The sequence below is a fragment of the Panthera pardus genome, unplaced genomic scaffold (assembly GCF_024362965.1).
Source record: "Panthera pardus isolate Hobbes unplaced genomic scaffold, ASM2436296v1 HiC_scaffold_27, whole genome shotgun sequence".
NCBI lineage: Eukaryota > Metazoa > Chordata > Mammalia > Carnivora > Felidae > Panthera > Panthera pardus.
In genome coordinates, this window is record NW_026526843.1 from 90,015,868 (window position 1) to 90,032,309 (window position 16,442).

Sequence of the window (16,442 nt, forward strand, 5' to 3'; positions counted from 1 at the left end):
AGCAGAAGCCCCTCCAGGCTGCCCCCGAGGGGCGGGGGGGGGGGGGTGAACAGGACCCAGGCACTGAATCCCCTCCAGGCAGCCATCTTCGCCGTCTCTGGGGCCCCATGTTTCTTTTCTTTTTTTTTTCTTTCTTTAACACTTATTTATTATTGAGAGACAGAGAGACATAGAGTGTGAGCAGGGGAGGGGGAGAGAGAGAGGGAGGGAGACCCAGAATCCAAAGCAGGCTCCGGGCTCCCAGCTGTCAGCACAGAGCCCGACGCGGGGCTCGAACTCACACACTGCGAAATCATCACCTGAGCCGAAGCCAGACGCCCAACCGCCTGAGCCACCCAGGCGCCCCATGTTTCTGAAGGCACTCTGTTACTTGCTGCACTTCTGTATTACTCTCTGTGTTTCCCCAGACCGGCTTTCCCTGGCCCGACACACACAGGCTGGAACACAATGGCCCCACGGTCCGGCAGGGCTGACCGCTTAATTTGCAGGGCCCAGGACAAAGTTAAAATGCAGGGCCCCAGCCAGGGGCAGGGAAAGCTGCCTCCTTGCCCCACCCCAAGATGCCGTGCACACCTGACCCTGACCCTTCCCAGTGTCAGCACCCAGGTCCCTGCCAGGGGCAGAAGGAGGCAGCAACCTCAACCAGGACGGTATCGGGGAAGCCAGGCAGGGCTGGGGGCACCGAGAGTTGGGGAGCAGGCATTCGGGAACCCATCTCAGGGAGGTAAACCAGGAGGTGGGACCATACATGACCTGAGGCTCCAAGCCCCTGGTTCACGCTCCATTGTCCCAAGAGCTTCACCTACCAAACACGAATTCGAAATTACATTGTTCAGAATGTCCAGACAGCAACCGCAGAGCACTGAACCCTGAGCACGGAGCCGCGTGACGGCCACGGTCACGTGCCACGGAGCCAGCCCTGGCCTGACTGACCAGCTTTCTCTTCCAATCGGCCACGCTCGGGGCGGGGGGTGGGGGGTGGGGGGAGAACAGAACTGGCTCGGTCAGGGGCAGGTTCCACCAGCAGCTACAGCAGCAGAGGCTGCTGGCGTCCCAACCCCAGGCAGGTGGGGGGTGGGGGAGACAAAGGGCCATTTCCCGGGGAACCGGGATGGGAACCAGGAACAGACCCCACAAGGCCCCTCTCCTACCACCTACTAAGCGGTATCATACGCCCTGTCACACACTCTTTGCAAGTAGATGAGCGGAGGTGACTGGCTGCCTACCCCAATAGCCATCCGTCCTCTTGGTAACTCGAGGCAGCCACGTATAACCTGCAAGGCAACATCGCTTAGCCTCCCTTGCAGCAAGAGGTGGCCAATGAGACGGAAGTGGAAATCACTGGGCGAGACTTCTGAGAAATCTTTTTAAAGGAGGCTGACTCAGTTGGAAGGGGGTGTCCCTTGTGCCCCTTGTCCCCTCCCCTTCTGGCTGCTTAGAGGATTTTCAAGCAGTGCATGGTGTGATCAGACAGAGGAGGTAAGTTTGGGGAGGGTGGGTTCAATTGCTTCACCAAGAGTCCTAGGGGAACCGAACGAAGGCAGTCACATGTGTCACGATAGATGTTATGGACGCAGGACCCAAAGGATCTGACGGTGGCACCACAATCCCGTGCCATTTGTGTGCCAAGCAAAGTAGAATGTAAGCTCTGTCCTCACAGACTTCGGCTCGGGTCATGATCTCACGGTTCGCGGGTTCGAGCCCCGCGTGGGGCTCTGTGCTGCCAGCTCGGAGCCTGGAGCCTGCTTCGGATTCTGTGTCTCCCTCTCTCTCTGCCCCTCCCCTGCGGGCGCTGTGTCTCTCTCTGTCTTTCAAAAATAAATGTTAAAAAAAAAAATTAAGGGGCGCCTGGGTGGCTCGGTCGGTTAAGCGTCCGACTTTGGCTCAGGTCATGATCTCGCGGTCCGTGAGTTCGAGCCCCGCGTCGGGCTCTGTGCTGACCGCTCAGAGCCTGCAGCCTGTTTCAGATTCTGTGTCTTCCTCTCTCTCTCTGCCCCTCCCCTGTTCATGCTCTGTCTCTCTCTGTCTCAAAAATAAATAAACGTTAAAAAAATTTAAAAAAAAAATTAAAAGAATAGATGAGGGGCGCCTGGGCAGCTCAGTCGGTTAAGCGTCCGACTCTTTTTTTTTTTTTAATTTTTTTTTTTACATTTATTTATTTTTGAGAGACAGAGACAGAGGGTGAGTGGAGGAGGGGCAGAGAGAGAGAGAGAGAGAGAGACACAGAATCCGAAGCAGGCTCCAGGCTCCGAGCTGGCAGCACAGAGCCCATGCGGGGCTCGAACCCACGAACCGTGAGATCGTGACCCGATCCGAAGTCAGATGCCCCAAGCATCCAATTCTTGATTTCAGCTCAGGTCATGATCTCATGGGTTCATGGGTTCGGGTCCCACATCAGGTTCTATCTGCTTATCTTCCACTCACGCAGCACGCACGCACACCCACGCATGCACTCTCTCTCTCAAAATAAATAAATAAACTTAAAAATAAAGAATAAATGAAAAGTGCTCCAGAAGAAAGCAGGCTCAAGGGGTCAGGAGCGTCCCTCTCCCAGGAGACCCTTTGTACACAGGAAAGTATTACTTCTCTTGCTTTGTGTCACCTGTGATTGCCCACCATCCCCACGCTCAAAGCCAGGCTGGGTCGCTTGGGGCCTGGAGGAGAAAAGCCTTAGGAAGGAATGCCACCCTGCTTCGAGCTATTCCCAACTCCGGCTCCGATGCGGCGTGCGGGCCAAGTTAATGCCACTGTTTCCACAACATCACTTCCTCTGCAGCGTGAGAAAAGAGGAAGAAAACTCGCTATGTGACTCTCCTCTTCCCCCAGGGAAAGCACAAAGCTGTTGGGAGCAGTAAAAGCAGCCCTGGGTAAAGGGGCGACTTGTGTCTGTGCCGTCAGGGGTTGCTGCGCCTGAGACTTCCTGCAGGGACATTCGGCAGCTTTGCAGATAAATAAATGCTCACATTCAGAATGACCAGCCTAGAACACTTTTATGAGCCTTTTCTCCTCCCCAGGCTGTACACAGATAATAAATCAAATGAGCATCCCGAACCTCCCGTTCAGCATCACTTATCACCCGTCCGCCTGCACCAGGGTAAGCAAGGCTGTTCTCGGCTACAATCCGGCCACGTGGGACTGAGGCCCGTGGTCTCTTTGGAAATCATCCGATGCTTCCAACCCGGGCTGGCCCCAGGCTGAGGTCACAGGGTCCTGCTGGTCACTCGAGAGCAGACCGTGAAAGAGGCTGCCGAAACCCCAGCCTGAGAGTCAAGGCTGGGCTGTTACTCAGAAAATAAACGTTTTCATTTCTTGGTTACTAATCCTAGGCACATGAGCCAAAGTAGACAACCGTCAGGAAGGGCGGGAGGGAAGGAGGAAGGGAGAGAGGAGGCAGGGAGGGGGAAGAGGCTATATCAATAATCAGAAACAGAGATGAGGCATTTTCCTCCTCCGTGTTCTGCCTCGTGTAGTGACTTACACCACAGACGCGTCAACAGATGCTGGGAGAATCAGATTGGAAAGGAGAGAGTTTACTTCCAGGTAACCTGAAGTGCAACTTGTCCTCATTTCAGATTGCCCAACTGGTGACACGAAAGGGACAACTGGTTAGGTTTAGAAAACGGAGAGGGAAACGGCGCCTGGGTGGCTCAGTCGGTCGAGCATCAGACTCGGGCTCGGGTCGTGATCCCGCGGTTCTTGAGTTCCAGCCCCACCTTGGGCTTGCTGCTGTCGGCGAGGAGCCCACTTTGGATCCGCTGTCCCCTCCCCTCTCTCTGCCCCTCCCCCACTTGCGACCGCTCTCAAAAACAAATAAAAGTTGGGGCGCCTGGGTGGCTCAGTCGGTTAAGCATTTGACTTTGGCTGAGGTCATGATCTCACGGTTCGTCGGTTCGAGCCCCACGTCGGGCTCTCTGCTGTCAGCAAGGAGCCCGCTTTCTGTCTCCCTCTCTCTCTGTCCCTCCTCTCTCTCTCTCTCAAAAATACACATTAAAAAAAGTGATATTTTTAAAAAATAAAATAAAATAAAAGTTAAAAAAAAAGACAATGAGGAGGGAAGAATAAGAAGATGATATACAAGTCCATTCTTTTGGATTATCTAGAGAAGTTTGGATATACAAGTCCATTCTTTTGGATTATCTAGAGAAGTTTGGTGGGGTTTTTTTGTTTTTTTTGTTTTTTTGTTTTTAGAGAGAGGCGGAGAGCAAGTGAGCCAGGGGGAGAGAAAGAATCCCAGGAGGGGCAGAGAGAAAGACAGAGAGAGAAGTGGGGTTCACCCGAAGCGGGGGTCATGCTCACCCGATGCAGGGCTCGAGGTCACCTGATGTGGGACTCAAACTCACCAACCTTCAGATCATGACCTGAACCCAAGTTGGATGCTTAATGACGAAGCCACCCAGGTGCCTGAGACACTGCTCGTAAATGTGAAGCTTTCCATCTTTTTTTTTTTTAACGTAATGTTTATTTTTGAGAGAGAGACAGGGGTGGGGGTGGGGGTCGGGGCAGAGAGAGAGAGAGAGAGGGAGAGAGAATCCCAAGCAGGCTCCATGCTCAATGTGGAGCCCAATGCAGGGCTCGATCCCACAAACCGTGAGATCGTGACCTGACCCGAAACCGAGAGTCAGACGCTTAACCGACTGAGCCACCCAGGTGCCCCAGGAATATTTTCTGTTTTAATCGCATCCTCTTTTGGGCCACCGGCGGGAGGGGGGACAACACAGGGCACCACCAGGCGCAGCTCTGTAAAGGGCAGATGTGGTCCCACTGACCAGCATCTCAGAGCTATATGGGTTAAGGTAGGTCGTAGAGATGTGACGTCACAGCGGATGAGGGCCGTGACTGAAGCTACCTTCGCAGGACGGTGGTGGTCCTTATGGGCTCTGTGCCTACAACAAGTAACCACTGAGCTGCCAGCCATATGCTTCCCTCAGCCCATCACCACCCGCCTGTGGAAGGGAAGCCCACGAGCCGTGTTTTCCCTAAAATCACTGGCCATCGGTGACCAGGTCAATCACTCATTCAGGGACCCGTTCATCCCACCAATGTTTGAGTGCCTGCTATGCACCAACCCCAATGCCTCCTGCAAAATACAGAGCCCTCCAGGGATCACTAGGCTTTGCAGACGGCTCTGTGCTTTTGATTCCAAGGTGAGCACCAGAGCAGAATGTTCAACCACCCTGGACTCTGGGCCAACTGGGCTCGAATTGTCGCTAAGTCATTTAACTAGTTGGGTGACCCTGAGCTAGTTATGGAACTGACCCTTCTCTGTGCCTCAGTTTCTTGGGCTGCAAAGTTGGAGAGTTTCTGAAATTCTCAGCACAAAGCAGAAGTGGGAGCTACTTATTCATTATTTAACGCACTTCTCTCTCCACCCCACCCCAGCTCTGTTCGGTGCCACAGCCCACCGCTGGGTGGTATTTCCGAGGCTGGCCAGGCCCTCTGCCGCTGGGCCGTGACCCTGGAAATCGGGTCAGACACTAGTCAAGGCGGCATATGCGTAGGGTGGGGGTGGGGGTGTGTGCTTTCTTTGCGCGCGGCTGCGAGCGTTTCCCCAGGGCCTCCGGCTAGTCTAAAAACTCACTTTGGAGGAGAGGAAGGAGCGTGAAGTGGCTCTTTCGATCTGAGACACCCCCTCCTGGAGAAATCACCCCCTCCCCCCAGCCCAGCGCGGAGTGAAATCTTAGAAGCTGCCGCTGCTGGGTTTGAACGGAATGCCGGAGTCGGTGGAAGCCGGAGCTGGTCCGCCCGAAGGTCAGCGAGTTGTTTTGAGTTCTCGTACCCGGAAGAGGGGGGCAGGGAGGAGAGGACGCCAGGGCCCGAGAGACCCCGCGTCAGAGCAGAAATTGTTTGTGCTCCGGAACAGGCAGCTCAGCGGAAGCCGCGACGGGGGCGGGTCACGTGCGGCGGTGGCGGCGCAGCTGGCGGGGGAGCCAGGCTGGGACAAGGGCCCGGCCGGGCGGGGGTGGCGGTTTTCGCAGCCGAGGGTAGAACCGGCGTGCTAGGGGCGCTGAGAGCGAGCGGCGCCCCGAGCCCGGGGCGAGGGAGGCGCGCGAGTTACGGGGGGGTGGCGGGGGTGCTGGTGTGGGAGCCAGGGTGCTCGGAGCTCCGCGTGGTGCGGCACAGGCGGGACGAGGAATTGCTGGGGGGTGGGGTGGGGTGGGGCGGGGGTGCGGAAACGGGCCCCCGAGGCCGGAGTGGCGATGGCGGGACCGACGCGGAGACTGCGAGGCCGTCTGCACCCCGAGAATGGAGGCGCGGCTCCTCTCGTCGCCGGCCTTGTTTTCTTCTCGCACGCAAATCCCGGAACGACCGGAACCGCCATCCCCGCCTGCGTCCCAGGGGTGCCCCGTTCCGCGTGCAGGAGGCTGCATCCCGCAAGGCGACTCCGGGCGGGGATCGGCTGAGGCCGTGGCCGGGGAGGGCTGCCGAGGTGGCTCCGCGGAGGGTGGGAGCCGGAGCCGTGGTGCACACGACACACACGCCTCCCCCTCCCCCGGAAGAGCTGGCGAGCGAAGGCGCGGGCCGTCTCTGGGGGCTCTCTGGGGACTCCCCGGGGCTGTGCGAGCCGTGCGGTGGCCGCAGAGCAGGAGAGGGTGCTGTAGAGAAACCATCGGCCCCACCTTGCAGACAAGAGTGGCCTCGTGGCCAGGGGTGAGGAGTCTCACGCTTCCCCCAAAGCGGCGCGCGCTACTCCAGCGTGGGAGGGAAAGGACACAAACTTGGCCACCCGCCAGAGCCCTTGAAGACGCCCGACTTTGGTGTCCTCCCCCCACCCGGTGGCTTGAAATGTATTCCCCGCCGCCGTAGCCCACGAGGTTCAGGTCCGAGGCCTGGAGGAGTGGGGGAGTGTGGTCAGGCCCCGGACGGGAAGCCCACCTACGTTCCTCTCCCGCGCCACGCGAGGAAGGCGCGGAACAGTTGTCTCGCAAAGTTTCCCGCGTCCCCTCTCCCCACCCCACCCCCCAGTCGGGGAAGGGCGGCTTTTCCGGACGTGGGGGCGGGGGAATGGCCTCGGAACGGGGAGTGGCGCTAGCTCCTTTTCCCGAGACCCTGGCGCAGGAGAGGGGCGCGGGCCTCCAGCGTGTTCGCGTCCCCAGAGTGGTGGCGCTTGGCCCGCTGCGACGTCTGCTCGGGGTCGCGGGGCAGCGGGAGCTGGGCAGAGTCTGGGACGACGTGAGACGCCATTTGCATTCCCCCCTCCCTCCTGCAGGTTGGCGGGGGCGGGGGTGTCGCCCGCCGCGGAAGCGTATTCCTGGCAGTGACACTGATTAGATGCTGTGTCGGTACGTGCACAGAATCGGGGTGGGCCTTCACCTCTCCTGTGCGCATACACTTTCTGTTGGAAAAGTTGCAGTCCCCCCCCCCCCCCTCCTCCCCTGCTCTCGCCGCACAGCTGCTGTCTCCAGGGCGGAATTAGGCGAGCACGTTTGCTCAGCCCGAGGGAGAGAGGATCGCGCCGGCGCGGGGAGGCCGCCGGCCCCGGGCCGCGAAAATCCAGCCCTGGCTTTGCGTCGAGCTGCAGAGTGCGGCGCTTACGCGCGCCCGGCCAGCGGAGGCCTGGTTTCCATCTGCCCCTTTTGCCTCCGTGTTAAGTTCGCCGGGGAAAACCCAATGATCCGTGCAGAGCCCCTCGGAGGAGAACCCCCCCCCCCCCAGCCCGATTCTGACCGATGGAAAAAATGACAGTATAGGTCAGAGCCGGCTGCCCGCGAGTATTAATGCGGCCGCCTCCGCTCCCGGTGCTTGGGGAGGATGGGCGCCTCGCCAGGAAACCGCCGGAGGGGGAGCCACGAGGGCCGCCTGCCCCTTCCCGGGCTAGAAAACGTGGATTCTTAGAGAGACTAGACAAATGGGGTCAGACAGCTGCGGGAACTTAGCCTATCTAAATACAGGTCGTCCACGTATCTTTCAGGCAAGATCAATTTTTTTTTTTTTAACCGAGTACACGTTGAGTCAGTTATAAATACTACGAGAACTGGTTAATCGGTAGATGGGAATGAAAGCCTCGCTTTCTGCCTGGTATTAAAACGCAGCGCAGGAGGCGCTGGGCTGAGGACGATGTCTCTTGGCACGGTTCGTGTGTGTCCTTAAGAAGGCGCGGTCCCCTTTGCACTCCACCTTGGAGGACTTTTAATATAACTCTAAAAGGGGATGTATTTTAGTTGTTTCTATTTGGAGGTTGCTTACTCCTCGCAAACGCCTGTCTAGGATTGTTTGTACTTAGATTGCCCTGGGTTTGGGCTTTTAAAGCCCACGTTTTTCACTTGGCTTTTTCTTTTCCTGTGTACGTGCAGCTGGGTACGGGGAAGCTCCCCACCCCCGCCCCCTCCAGCCAGACGTGTGCTGCACCACCTTCAGTCAGTCGTTTGCGCACCACGCGGCCTCGGAAGAGGGGAAATGTGAACTCTCCGGGTGGCGCTCGAGAACTGGAATTCTGACTTAGGGCTGCGGGTGTGTTCCGGGCAGCGGCTTGGGGGCCAGAGGCTGTAAAGGGGAAGCCCCGTAGGTGACCCTGAGGCTTCGGGAGCAGACCTGGAGTCAGCCGCGTCTTTGTCTTCCGCGGGGCTGGCAACCTGGCACGCAGTTCCGATAAGGATCAACCAAGAGCGAGAGCGCACCGCCAGCACATTTCAGTGATTAGGCGAATGCCTGCAGCCACGTTAGCGAAAGGCCATTTGCGTCGTCTTTGAAAAGGCAAAGGCTGTCCCACCTAATGAATTATGAGTGACCTGGGAGAGGCCAGACCCCGGAACGAGTGGCGCTGAGGCCTCCTCAGACCCTTCTCTGTACCACCTCCTCCCCATCGCACAGGAGACCCCATTTCAAAGGAAATGGGAAGCTTCTTGAAGTTAGAAATCTGACCAAGTCTAATTACATAAATAGTGGCGCATGTATGTGTCCTTAAAATGAGGCCCACCGACAGCCCGGGAACTAGGCCTACCACATCCCAGCCCTGGACCAGTGTTAAGCTCCCGCTAAAGTACATCCCCAGAGGATGTGGCATTTGCCCAGCACCTCCAAGAACTGGTTTACAGGAGGTGGCTTTGAGCCATCAAAAAAGGGCGGCCTGGAAGAGTCTCCTGGAGGTCCTCTCCACCAATGCTGTTTAACCACGGCCTCGGGGAGAGGGTGGTGGGTAATGGTGCCTGAGCCCTGGCAGAAGCTTCCCATTAATCCAGTCTAAATGAGCCCCATTAAAGCGCACGTCCGTTCCTCCCTACATCCCAACGGCACACGCAGGCCTTTAAGGGAAAGTGTAGTCGAGACCATTTGAGCCCATTTTGCCTTCTGGCCCTTTTTGTGTGGGCAGCACTGCCCTTTGGTACCTGCCCAAACCCCTGACTCCATATAGGCCTTTGGGGTCTTTAACCTGGCTGTTTTTCTTACCCGCTCTCTATTCAAAGGTAAGAGAGTACCAAATCATAACAACGGACACATGTATGAGAGACCGCCTTCTAGGTGTTTTATGTATTAACTCATATTATCCCCAAGACAACCCTATGAATTAGATGCTGTTATTGGCCTCCTTCTACAGAAGGAGATCACTGAAGGCCAGAAGCGTTAAGCAGCTGGACCAAAGCAACGCTGTTTAGGATGGGGCAGGGATTGCCCTGAGGGAGGGAGAGCTGTGTTGCTCACCAGTGTTGTGTAGTGAAGGCGAGCCCTTTGGGGGATGTTTCCAAGTGGACTGCCTGAACCCCCTACCTTCCAAAGGAAGAAGTCATGGAGAGAAACAAGAAGGCCCAACATCTGGACCTTATTTTGCAAAAGAAAGTTTTGAGGCTTCATACAGAAGCACGTTATCGTGGCTCCGCATTGGAAAAGGGGTCAGAAAAGGCAGTGCAAAGGCCCCTCGCCCTACCTTGCCGCATAGCATCCGGTGGTCACGTCCACCGGAGGTGACTGGGGGCTGGGGACAGCCGATTGCGGAGGAACTCCTTATCACCAAGTGTCAGTGGTCCCGGGAGGCGGAGCTAAACGGACGCTTGTGGGGGCGGCTGGGTCACACGGGTCCCTGGGCTCAGGGTGCATCCCTGGGCTCCTCCCGCAGAACTGGACGGATGTCGTAGCCTCCCCTCCTCGTGAGCCGCCAGTCCCGGGCACGGAGCTCCATGGCTGGGGGTTTGGAGAGGTCAGCTTGTCAGTCCCGGTGGGGATGGCTGGTTCTGGGTTGTTCACACTCACCCTGCCTCTCGTAAACTCTGGACCCCCTTTCCGGGCGAGAGAGCCCGCGCGCGCGTGCGCGGGATCCAAGCGCACAGCCGGCCCCCCCCCCACCCCAGGCCTCTGCCTTCCCTTCCTCCTCCCAGCTAGGGCGCGTCAGAAGCCCTTGGCGGTTGTGTGCTGCCCCGGGTGTGGAATCAGGGTGGAGGGGGGCCGAGCTGCCCTCCACTTCCCCAGCGTCAGTGTGCACGCTGCACGCCTGGGGCCCGAGGTGGTCAGGCCTGTGCATCTCCCCTCTACCCCACCCCCTCCCGGCAAGTGGCAGAGGCTGGCCTGGGACCTGTGCGCTGTGTTTCCTGATGGGTCGGGGCTCAAAGGGGAGGTCCAGGCAGTGGGATGGGCGCATGGATGAGGATGGTGATAAATCTTCTCTCCGGCGAAGGCTGGCTCGGCCGGCCCCCGGCCACGGCTAGTAGGAGTGTACCCCGCAGGTCTCGCATCGGCCATTGGCCACAGCTTGACGCCTTTGCGCGCCCGGGGGCCGGAGTGGGGGGTGTGGGGGTTGGTTCGTGGTCTGATCCGGCGCTGGGCGATCAGCTCCCCACCTCCTCGAGCCTTTAATTTTAACACGCGGGGACTTACGACCCGCTGCCCTGGCCACTAAGGGGGCCCGCAGAGGGGCAGACCGGCCGCCCTGGCCGCACTTGCGGGCGTTGAGAGCGGGCGTTGAGAGAGCCTGGGCCGGCCGCCGAGCCAAGGGAGGGAGCGCAGCAGCCCGCGCGCCTCAAGGCAGAACACACGCCTTTCCCGGAACCTTGAAACCCAGGGGAGCCGCTGCCATCTTCGCGTGACGAGCAGCGAGACGCCGGTGATTAAGTGTTTCTTTCCGGCTCCCTCCCCGGGTTGCGGCTCTGCTCCTTTCCACAGGGCTGGGAGAATAAAACCTGGGGAAAAAACACAACTGCGCTCTCCGCTCGCACTCCACGTCCCTGCTGATCTCCCAGGGTGCGTCTACCCCAGGCGCCTCGGGCTCCCTACACCTGGCCTCGCCAAGGATCGAGGTCCTGGGCCACATGCCTCAGTTTCCACCGGCCTCGGCCCAAGTCGGAGAGCTTAATGGGGAGGGGGCACGCATTACCAAAGTCACGCGACCCTCCCCCTCCGCGTCTCTCTCCTCCCATGGGGATTAAACCTTAACACAGGAATCCCCCACCTACACCAGGGACTAATCCTGCCGCCCCTCCTGGGATTAACTCGGCTCACAGGTCCATAAAACACTTCCGGCGCGGCCAGAGGGTCTGTCTGCAGAAACACTTTAAAATTGTCCTCCCGGGTCTGCAGTCGAAATTGACTCGGTGGAGGCAAGTGAGTAAACAGGAGGCTGTAAGAGCTGAGATCCCTGAGGTTTGCAGGCTGTGGAGGAGCTGCCCCAAATGTGGGCGGTGGGGGCTGCCTCAGCCCCCCCCCCCCACCGCCGAGGGTGGCCCAGGACCCCAGTAGATACATCTCACAAAAGGATGCAACGTTTACTAAATGACACTAATCTGGAGGAGGGTGGATGCGGGCAGGAGCAGGTGGGTGTCAACTGGGTTCTGGGTTCAGTGAGGAAGACTAGATTCCTAAAATTTATGGGGAGGAGGGGCTCAGTGTCCTTGCCCGGAAAATGGGAACAATAACAGTTCCCCTGCCCTGCTCAGGTGGGCTTCTGAGGACCAAATTGTCACAGCACTTTGTGAAAGGGGCTTGACCCCTCCACTTCACGGGCGGTCAATGTTCAGCCTCTCTTGCCCTAGAAAACACAGCGATTTTGACCATTAGAAAACAAAACAAAGTAAAAATCAGCCCTCCCTCAAATCCATGCAGGAATGTGCAAGATAAAGGGAACCCAAAGGCAACTTAATGCGTTGAACCTCGTTTTCTTTTACATCACTTCAACTTAAGCTTCTGAAGCGGTGGGAGAATCCTTTGGAATGTCCTAAGGAAAATCTCCGTCAAAAATTGAAGGGTTCAACGGAAAGAAAAGGGACCTTCAGATGAGCTCCAAGCGCACTGTAAGGAGAAGAAACCCGGATGAAGAATATAAATTCGAAGTAGCTTTCTAGCCACTTCAGTTAGTCCGGAGAGCAGATGCCATAGACAGCCACCCCACTCCCCCAGGACCCCGGAAGTAGGCCCCGACTCTGGCTGGGTCAGCTAAGTATGAGGTGACGTTGACGTTCAGGGTGGGGACAGTGAAGAAGGACAAGAACATGCTTAAAATGAACATCAGAAGACCTAGGCCTGCCCCCCCACCACGTCCTGAAAGCCCAGAGCTGCTAAAACTGTGTATGGGAGGGGCTCCCCCTGACCTCCTTCCCCACAGATGGACTCACGCAGCGTGACCGGCCCCAGGTGGCGCCCAGGCACGCTGGGGACAGAGGCCCAGGCTGCGCATTCACCCAGCCTAGCAGATTGCAGGCGGGGGCCTCTGGCTGGACCGCCCACCGACCTTCGTCTCCACTCCGTGGCCCTGAGGCCTCGGGGCAGGGTCAGCTCGCCTCCACCCCACTGCCCCTTGTGCCGCGCCCTCCCCTCCCTGGCACCCAGCCCGGATCCCGAGGCCTCCTCCGCCCCGTAGTCCCCGCTCTTCCCCCTCGTGATTCATTTAGCAGCGGTGCAGAAAGCCTGTTTACCTCTGCAGCCCAGGGCGACTCGATCTGCCGTAAAAAGCCCTAACGCCAGCGCCGACCAGTAGGGGGGGATTGTCCTATAGATTATTTCTCCTCCTGTGTTTTTTTTTTTTTTTTTTTTAATGAGAAGGCTCGGTTGGAGAGGGGGTGGGGTGGCGTGTTGCTGCTGTTTTTTAAAACACCGTATTTGAAAGAGAAACAAAAGCCGCACAAAAGCCGTTTAGGAGGTACCAAGGCTGTTTTTGCATATAAAAAGTGCAGCGAATACCAAGGGGCCCCCAGCAGTGATAAACTAAATGGTTGGCCGATTCCGACAATTAGCAGTTAATCTGTTATCTGCGATCTGCAAACAAGTTTTGAGGCTCGAAGGACACCGAATTCCTGTTCCAGTCAGCAGCATGGTTCGTCCTCGGATCTGGTGGGCACCTCCGATGCTCTCGGTTCCTCTGACTGTGAAGCCAGCTTCCGCAAACATATGTTTCTGGGGTTGGAGCACAGACTTGAGCCACAGAAAATTCACTTCGGCAGCCGAGGAGCCTCCGCCTGCATCTCCCCTCGGGCCTGAACTTGTCTGTTTGGTTACGATTTCTCCAGATCGGTTTTTACCCTCCCCCCCCCCCCAATTTCGCAGACCTCCTAATTTTGCACGTAGTAGGCCTCCAGCGAATGTGGCATGCGTGCCAGCAACTAAAATGAGGCTCTCGGCCTGGAAGGCAGCGTGGTGCGCGGCCTCGCCTTCGGAATCCCATTACGGTGCCCAGAGCCCCCTGGTCGCCGCAGCCTGTTCGCAGCTTCGCCCTGCGCGGGCCGGGGCGGGCGGGGGAGGCCGGGAGGCACGAAGCGCCTGGAGCCTGCACGATGATAAATATTGCGCAGACAGCCCATAAATAATTTGCATTATGTTCAGCTGACAACGCAGGGCGATTAATTTTAATAGCTACATATTTGCCTGGGCTGCTGCTTTCGTAGGCCCGGTAATGAAAGGCGAGAGGCCGCCCTGGCTCCGTGCTCGCGGTCTCAGAAGGCAGCCGGGAGGTGCGGGAGGGCCCGACGCGGCGTCTCCTCCACGCAGTCCCCCGGGAAGCCCTAGCCCCAGGGCCCCACCTCCCGCCCTCCACCCCGGGTAGGGATGGGGTGCGCGCGCCCGCCCGAGCACCCCGGGACCCGAGCAACAGGAGCCACCATAATGACACTGCACATTTGCCTGTATGGGGAGAGCCACTTGTGGACCAGGAGACCCTCCCCGAGGCGATGCACCCCACCCGGACCAAGTCCGAACGAAGTGAACTCCGGAGGGGATTTCACGTGTTCCAATTTGGTGGCGGTGGGGGGTTGCTGGCGTTGGCCACCGCCAATTCGCCGGTGGGCCCCAGGGCGGCAGAGACTTTTCCGCCCTCCGGACCCGGACAAGGGACAGAACAAAGCCCGGCTGCCCACGCGTCCTCTCCGCGCGCGTCCTGAGTCCTGCCGTCCTGCGCCCCGCGGGAGGCCCCCCCTAAAATGCTTCCCGAGCTCCTCGATTAAAAGGATCGCATACATAAAGGACGGAAGAAAGGGTTTGGTGGAGCTCTTAAAAAGAGGGGGCGGGGAGGGGAGCGCAGGGAGGAAGGACACAGCGCAGCGGCCGCCGCGGTCCCGTGGTGGCCGGGTGCGCGCGTGTGCGTGTCTGTGTGTGCGTTCCGATGACAAAGCCCCGCCGCCGCCAGCAAGCTCCTGGCTGCCTGAGCATTGGTGGGGGAGGGGAGGGGGAGGAGAAGAGCCAGCGCTCGCGTAGGTAGCGGGGAATCGAAGCTTCCCTAGAGAAAGAGTTCATTCATGAGCTGGAGGAGGCCTCCTGGCCGGGCCAGGTGGAGCCTCCTGAAGCCAACACCTGTGTATTTCCCCTTTTGGAAAGCGGGGGGGGGGGGGGGGGGGGGGGGGGGTGAGCGCATCGATCATTACCATATTTTAATTGCCTTTTGCAAAGGTCATCTCTAATTATGGGTTGCGAGGAGGGTTGGCCAGAGGTCTGTAGCCCTTCATTATCTGTGTGTGTGCGTGCGTGTATGTGTGTGTGTGTGTCGCCACTGAGACAATGCATCCAGCTCTTCTCGAAATGCCAATCCGAGGGTGTCCGTGCGCGCCTGCGAAGCGGTCACGACGTGCTGAATCCACGCAGACAGACCAGGCTGCGTGCACAATAAAAGCCGAGCAGGCGGCGAAGGGCCGTGCAGACCCACGGTTTTTCTTTTTAGAAACGGCGGTGCGAAGAGACTTGACAATAATAACACGCAGCAGGATTGAATCAGGGCGGGAATAAGAAAATGCATTTTCGTTTCGAGAACCGCGGACTGTGTTTAACCCATCCGATCCCCCAAGAGCTTTTTGTTCCCGCGTGGAGTCCCGCGCAGGGACAGGTGCTGGGCACTGAGCAGCTCGGGACTGCCTGATGACGTTCTGGGACAGCCACTTTGTTTTAATATTAATCTCTTTCTTTACTCCAGCATGTTGTCAGTTACAGTGCGGTGGAATCCTGAATGATGCCTGTTTGATGGGAAATGATAACCGGCCAGTTGAAAAGGAGAAAGAAAACGTTGAGGGTTTTTGCTTTTTTTTTTAACTTTTAAAAGTCTGCATTTCCTTAATTTTCGTCGCTTGCGCAAACCCTTGAGGCAGAAGTCTATTTTAACTTCGTCAGAAGGAGAAGAGCAGTCCAGAAGGTTGTTGGGTGGTCAGGGGGGTTCTTGGGAGGATATTTTAGAGATGAGGTGTTGGTGATCAGTAAAGAGCTATTTGTTGGTCAGGAGTGGGCAGCGGCCACTATGAACTTGACTTTCTCAAAGGATCCTGGCACCTCTGACCCATCATGCTGTTTTTTTGGGGGGAGTCCTGCCTGGCAGAGCCAGGGGCTGGGGTTAGGAGTCTTAGTAGAGAATTGGGGAGTTTCGTACAGGCTCTGCTTCCTGCCTGCTAACCCTCCCCACCCCCCCCCTCCCCACACACACCTGGCCTCCTGGCCTCACCAGCAGCCAGCTCTGCCCGGAGGAAGGCAGAGCCAGATGACTGGTCCAACCCCCGAGAGACTGCCTGGCTTTCTCCTCCCCTGTAATCAAAACCAGATGCACTTAAGCGCCTTTCATCAGAGGAAGCCCAAAGCCCTTTAACAGGCTTCCATAAAAGCCTTACTAGGGCCTACCAGCCTGCTCAGTGTCTGGGCCCCTGTGCCCATTTTCCAGCTGAGGAAGTCTGGGACTGCAGTCAGGGTCTAGTAAGGGTACCAGGATTCCTGCCAGGTGTGTGGGTGCAGACTCCTTTGACAGGATAAAACAGACATGGGAGGGAAGCCAGCAGCTAATGCCCTAGGAAGGACAAGAAGAGTGGCCTATCAGAAGGAACCAAAGGAGCTAAGAAAGTAGAGGTGGGCTGGAAAGGCAGTAATGATCAGGATATTCAGACGGACTCCGTGGTACTTAGACCATCTCGCCTTCAGCCCCCTTATCCCACTGTATTGCCGTGTTTCTGCCTCCCCCACTAGACTCCAAACTCCCCAAGGGCAGAGACTCTTATTGATCTTTGCAAGCCCACCTCAGGGCCTGGCACAAAATACATGATCAGAATGTTTGGGACATTAAA

At 57.7% G+C, this 16,442-nt stretch overlaps 1 protein-coding gene across 1 annotated transcript in view; it reads left to right on the top strand.

The window, feature by feature from the left end:
* The first annotated feature begins 5,591 nt into the window (after positions 1-5,591).
* The window catches only part of BCOR (BCL6 corepressor), a 115,128-nt gene continuing 104,277 nt past the window's right edge, over positions 5,592-16,442 (top strand). The window contains exon 1 of the mRNA XM_053891707.1: positions 5,592-5,748. The gene's annotated coding sequence lies outside the window, so the exon portion shown is untranslated. The remainder of the gene's footprint in view (positions 5,749-16,442) is intronic.